We start from the raw sequence: 7,363 nt of genomic DNA on the forward strand, positions 1-7,363 counted from the left end.
GATTGTCCTATTAGTAATAATGGATCAGTGGTAATATAAGACCATGAGACATAGGAGCAGAATCAGGCCATCTGGCCCATCGAGTCTGCTCCGCCATTCAATCATTGCTGATCCTTTTTTTTTCCTATCTCCTCTTCAACCCCAGTTCTCAACCCTTTCCCCGTAAGCCTTGACGCCATGTCCAATCAATAACCTATCGATATCTCCCTTAAGTACACCCAATGACCTGGCCTCCGCAGCTGCATGTAGCAACAAATTCGACAAATTCACCACCATTTGGCTAAAGAAATTTCTATGCATCTGTTTTGAAAGGAAACCCCTCTATCCTGAGGCCATGCCATTTTCTCCTAGACACTCCCACCATGGGAAACAGCCTTTCTACGTCTACTTTGTCTAGTGGTAAGCACTAGTTAGATCAGATGTCAGATGTCATATCAGGAACCAGAGCCTGGAGAGAGTTAAGTGCAGTAGCTGATGTTTTCTGGCAAATGAGCTGTCCGCGCCTTCTCGGTTGTGTAGAGTTTTGAAGTTTGTTAATGTACACTGCCACTGTGATGTATCAATTGAGAAGTGTCTTTCTGCACTTTCACTTTGTATTTATGGAGAGGGAGAATATGCACACTATTTAAAACCACATTCTTCATTTGTATCTGAAGCAAAAAATGCAGAATCTGCCATTCTGAATCCAAGATTCAACAATAGAGACATGATCTTATGGGAACATTGTTTGAAATAATTCTTCATTGTGGTTGCTCCTTTAAATGTCTACAATACAGAATGCTGAAGATATGTCAAGTTCAATATCACTTTGTTCACTGAGGTGCCTTTAATGCCAACATTCATGTTTCCAACTACTAAATTTCTATTGTCCTCTCACTTCAATAATCCAGCTGGAATATTTCCTCTTAAGGTATGAAGACCTGCCAGTTGGAGTATATTAACTATTCTGGGACAAAGGTTGAGGGCCTATTATCCCTCATCCGTACGCAAGTATCTTAAGGAGCACATAGGCTTAACCGAAGCAAGTAGAATGGAGACAAACCTGTAGATGCTTGCATGTTAAGCTGAAGAAGCAAACATTTGCACTAATGATACAGCTTGACCCAATGATCCTCCAGTTGATTCTGGCAAGGAATGTTACAGTGAAAACTGAAGCAAAAATTAAGTATCTACTTTGCCATGATCTTTAAGACATTAAATGGTACATCCAAAACAGCACAAACTCAGCTAGTCAGGCAGCATCTATGGAAAAGAATAATATGTCGACATTTCGGGCTCAGACACTTCTTTAGGACTGGGAAGGAAGTGAGAAGATGCCAGAATAAAAGGTGAGGGAGGAGGGAAATGAGGCTATTTGGAAGGTGATAGTTGAACCCAAGTGGGTGGGAAAGATCAAGGGCTGGAAAAGAAAGAATTTGATAGTAGTGGAGAGTGGACCTTATGAGGAGAAGGAGAAAGAGGGGACTCGGAAGTAATAGACAGGTGTGAAGTAGTAAAGGTCAGAGTTGGGGTGGGGTGTAATTTGCTTACTGAAAGGAGAAATCAATTTTCATTCCATCAGGTTGGTGGGTACCCAGATGGAATATAGGGTATTGCTCCTCCATTCTGAGGGTAGCCTTATTTTGGCACAAGAAGAGGCCATGGATTGACACGTCGGAATGGAATACATTCAAAATATGTCAAATTCAGCTTTTCTAAGAGTGCAATATTCTACCATGGTAATTACTTGCAGTCCAGTTCGCATTGAAGTGCTGGGAGTGCTGTTGTAGACTTGTCAAGTGAGCTCAACAATTACTCAAATCCAGCTTTATATTTAATACCAGACAGCATTATGTAGAGGATATGCTGTTCTTCTGGCAAGATTGACCTGTCAGGGTCTAATTTCAGTATGGCAATTAGCAATCAGGATTTTTTTTTTAATTCCAGGATCTAAGGCTCATGATCACAGGTCAAATGAACAAACCCAGAACATTTGGCATCCTTAACTGATGGGTTAGTGCTTATGCTCAACAAAGCACCAAATAGCATACAGATTATTCATAAGACAATGAACATTAATGGAAAGAGTTTTGTATTAATTCCAATTAAGTACTAATGAACTGCAAGACAATCTGCAGCAGGAAGTAAATAAAAAGTACCCAGGCATCCATGACCCAGTGAGCAGGAGTATGTGCAAAACACCCTAATCTCATGCTCTGGCATATCCCTTGTCACAGCTGATCCCTGCACATAATTCTTCGTAACTTCTGTCATCTCCAATGAGATCCCACCACTAAGCATGTCTTTCCCTCACCCCAGATATCCGCTTTCCACAGGGATCGGTCTGTAGGCGATGACCTTGTCCATTCGTTCCACCCCACTGATATCACTCCTGGCAGTTATCCTTGCAAGCAGAACAATTGCACACCTGCCCCTCCACCTCCATCCTTATGACCATTCAGAGCCCCAAACAGTCCTTCCAGGTGAGGCGGCACTCAACCTATGAGTCCGTTGGTGTCATCTACTGTGTCCGGGTTCCCAGTGTGGCCTTCTGTACATTGATGAAACCCGACGGAGATTGGCAGACTGCTTCACCTAGCACCTTTGCTCCAGTCACCAGAAAAAGCAGGATCTCCCAGCAGCCACACATTTGAATTCCACTTCCCATTCCCATTCCCATTCTGATATGAGAGGCCATGTCCTCCCCTACTGTCATGATGAGACCACACTCAGGTTGGAGGAGCATCACCTTGTATTCCAGTAATACCACTCTCCCCTGCCACCCTCGACATTTCCCATTTCCATTTCCCTCCGTCACCTTATCTCCTTACCTCCCTCTGGTGCTCCTATACTTTTTTCTTCCATGTCCTTCTGTCCTCTCCTCCCAGATCCCCCCTTCAGCAGCCCTGTTATCTCCTTCACCGATCAATTTCCCAGCTCTTTACTTCTCTCCAGTCCTTTTGAAGTGTCTCGGCTCAAAAGGTCAGCTGTGCTCTTTTCCATGGATGCTGCCTGGTCTGCTGAGTTCCTCCAGCATTTGTGTGTTGTCAGGAAAAACTCTGATCAAAAGATTAAACGCAAACAACAGGAATTCTGCAGATGCTGGAAATTCAAGCAACATACATCAAAGTTGCTGGTGAACGCAGCAGGCCAAGCAGCATCTATAGGAAGAGGTGCAGTCGACGTTTCAGGCCGAGGCCCTTCGTCCTGAAACGTCGACTGCACCTCTTCCTATAGATGCTGCTTGGCCTGCTGCGTTCACCAGCAACTTTGATGTATGTTGATCAAAAGATTAAGTTACCTTTCTTTTAATGCTGTCTGACCCATGGGGGTTTTTAGTACCGGCAGGTCATGAATATGTGAATGTACTTGTGAAGTTGGGCAAGAACACTTAAAAACATGTAGGTACGAAACCAAATGATTACAGAATCAGTAAACCAGATTAAATTCCCACAGGCTTGCCAGATCAGGTTATAATCATGGGAAGCTGAAAACTGAAAGTTGCAGTTTCAACAAAATCCCAGTAGTCACAACACTCTAAACCAACCATTGATACACAAGGGAACCTACTGTTTTCTAGACAACCTTGCTGTTAATTTATAGAATCCTAGGATTCTCTACCTGTCATAGATTTCAGTGGTTGGGGAGTGGCTAAGAGTTTAACAAGCGACCTGTGGAGACAGTATTGCGGCATTTGATAGGACTACTATAGGTGGCTAAGTACCCAAAGCATCTTGAGGGAAGGACATCAATGCAGCTTGATATTCTGTAAGTTGGGGTAATTGCAAAGAACAATTTATTAGTTTTCTTTAATAAAAATAATGCACTTTTTTTCTTGATGTCATTCTTTACCAAGGAAACTTCAGATATGGGGAGTGGGCCAAGTTTTGAACTATAGTTAGAAGGTAGTATTGTTCTAAGGGTCTTGGTCTGGCCAATATCTTGTGCAAGTCCCTGACTTGTGTGGATCGGTGAAAGTTGGGCTGGTTTGGAGATCAGCTTTTCTGCTTGTAAACAAGTCTTAATAGCTGCTGCAGGTTGACGCTCAGGACTTTTCCCTAATATGTCCACTGTGCATTGAACAGCTTTTTGTTCGAAAGATATTTGTGCTATTCATGGCAAGATGCCAGGCTACCTTCCTGGCAGGGTTAGTTCCTGCCTTTGGTAACTAATACTAGGCTGAAAAGGGTCATATGCTCTAATAAGGTGTTGTAAAGACCAACTCAGTTGCTTGAAGGACAGCACAGCATTCAGAAGGCTGTTAAGTCCTGTGCAACTCCACCTTCTAATCATCAAGAAACTGAAATGAGAAATGATATCAAATGCAATGTATTGCCTATACAACATTTTTAACACATTTTGTGAAAACCCACATCACTTGAGGAATGAAGGTCTCCTGTTGACCTCTCTTCGTAAGCCTGTTTATTAATAGAGGAAATGGTAGATTACTCACCAACAGTGAATTAACAAAGCTATGTTCTTTCTATTCTTGCTACACTCTAGTTAAGCTGAATATGATCAAGAGACTGTAGCTAGAATCAGACATGTAATGCTGCAAACTTATAATTTTGGAAGAGGGTCAAAATACCATAAGACCATAAGATATAGGAGCAGTATTAGGCCATTTGGCCCATTGAGTCTGCTCCTTCATATCATCATGGCTGATCCATTTCCCTGTCAGCCCCAATCTCTGGCCATCACCCCCTAACCTATCATGTCCAGAGTAATCAAGAATCTATCAACCTCTGCCTTAAATATACCCAATGATTGGGCCTCCACAGCTACCTGTGCCAATGGATTCCACAGATTCACTACTCTCTGGTGAAATAAATTCCTCCTCATCTCTATTCTAAAAGGATGTCACTCCATTCTGAAACTCTGTCCTCTGGTCCAATACTGTCCCATCATAGGAAATATCGTTTCCACATCCACTCTATCGAGACCTTTCAACATTCAATAGGATTTAAGAGGATGACACTTATCGTTTTTATTATTCTGAATTTTAGTGAATACAGGCCCCACAGCCATCAAACACTTTTTTTTTTCTATTATAGGTCGACCTTCACTAATCCGGCACCATTGGGACCTGAGGAGTGCCAAATTAGTGAAAATGCCGAATGACGGAAGGATCACAATAAACGCAATCAGTGCAGGATTATCGAATGAACTGGATTACAGGTAGCCGGATTAGTGAATGTTGACCTGTACAACCTATTCAATCTGGGAATCATTTCTGTGAACTTTTTTTGAACCATTTCTGGTTTGAACACATCCTTTCTATGATACGAGGGCCAAAACTGCTCACAATACTTCAAGTCAGGACTCACAAGTGCTTTATAAATTCTCAACATTACACCCATGCTTTTATATTCTAGGCCTCCTGAAATGAATGCTAACATTGCATTTGTCTTCATCACCACTGACTCAACCTGCAAATTAACCTTCATGGAATTCTGCACAACTACTCCTTAGCTTAAGTTAAAAGAACCCATCAGGGCAACTGATCATAATACAATCGAATTCACCCTGAAATTTGAGGAGGAGAAGCTAAATTAGACATATCAGTGTTACAGTGGAGTAATGGGAATTACAGAGGCAGCAGGGAGGAGCTGGCCAGAAACGATAGGAAACGAACACTGTCAGGGATGATGGCAGAGCAGCAATGGCTGGAATTTCTGGAAGCAATTCAGAAGGCACAGGGTACATACATCCAAAAGGGGAAGTATTCTAATGGAAAGATGACTGTGGCTAACAAGAGAAGTCAAAGTCCACATAAAAGACAAAGAGTGGGTACCTAAAAGTGCAAAAATGAATGGGAAGCTACAGGATTGGCAGGCTTTTAAAAACCAACAGAAGATATCTAAAAACAGCATTAAGTAGGTAAAGATGGAATACAGAAGTAGGCTAGCCAAAAATATTAAAGAGGATACCAAAAGTTTCTTCAGATACATAAAGTGTAAAAGTGAGGCAAGACTGGACACTGAACCCCTAGAAAACGATGCTGGAGAGGTAGTAATGTGGGACAGGGAAATGCAGAGGAAATGAATAAATATTTTGCATCAGTTTTCACTGTCAAAGATGCTAACAGTATGGTGGAAGTTCCAGGTGTCAGAAAACATGAAGTGTGTGGTCACCATAACTAAAAAGAAGGTTCTTGGGAAACTGAAAGGCCTGAAGGTAGTTGAATCACCTGGACCAGTTGCTGAACACCCCAGGGTTCTGAAAGAGATGGCTGAAGAGATTGTGGTGACATTAGTAATGATCTTTCTAGAATCACTAGTTCCTGAGGACTATAAAATTGCAAATGTCACTCCACTCTTCAAGAATGGAGAGAGGCAGAAGAAAGGAAATTATAGGCCAGTTAATTTGACCTCAGTGATTGGGAAGACGTTGTAGTTGATTGCAAAGGATGTAGTTTTTGGGTACTTGGAGGCACATGATAAGATAGGCAGTAGTCACCGGTTTCTTCAAGCGAAAATCTTTCCTGACAAATCTATTGGAATTCTTTGAAGAAATAACAAGGATAGACAAAGGAAAATTGGTTGATGCTATGTATTTGGATTTTCAAAAGGCCTTTGCAAGGTGCCATTCATGAGACTGCGTAACAAGCTATGAGCCCATTCTATTACAGGGCAAATTCTAGCCTGGATAAAGCAGTCGCTGATTGGCAGGAGACGTCGACTGGTAATTAACGGAGCCTTTTCTGGTTGGCTGTCAGTGGTGCGTGGTGTTGCACAAGGGTCTGTGTTGGGACCCATTATTTTTTAATTATATGTGAATGATTTGGATGGTGGAATTGACGGTTTTGAAGCAAAGTTTGCAGATGATATGAAGATAGGTGGAGTGGCAGGTAGTTTTGAGGAATTAGAGAGGCTGCAGAAGACAAATTAGGAGAATGGATATAGAGGTGACAGATGGAATAGTGTCTGGAAGGGTACGGTTATGCACTTTGGTAGAAGATTTGAAAGGGTTGACTATTTTCTAAATGGAGAGAGAATACAGAAAACTGAGGGGCAAAGGGACATGGGAGTCCTTGCGTAGGATTCCCTAAAGGTTAGTTTGCTGGTTGAGTCTGTGGTGAGGAAGGCAGACGCGATGTTAGCATTAATTTCAAGAGGTCTAGAATATGAAAAGAATAATGTAATATTGAGACTTCATAAAGCACTAGTGAGACTTCACTTGGATTATTGTGAGCAGTTTCGGGCCTCTTAACTTGGAAAGGATGTACTGAAACTGGAGAGTGTTCAAAGGAAGCTCACGAAAATGATTCCAGGTTTGAATGGTTTATCATATGAAGGGTGCTTGATGGCTCTGGGCCTGTATTCGCTGGAATTCAGAAGAATGAGGGGTGAGCTTATTGAAACCTATCAAATGCTGAAAGGCC

This window comes from Mobula hypostoma, chromosome 10 (genome assembly GCF_963921235.1).
Source record: "Mobula hypostoma chromosome 10, sMobHyp1.1, whole genome shotgun sequence".
Classification (NCBI taxonomy): domain Eukaryota; kingdom Metazoa; phylum Chordata; class Chondrichthyes; order Myliobatiformes; family Myliobatidae; genus Mobula; species Mobula hypostoma.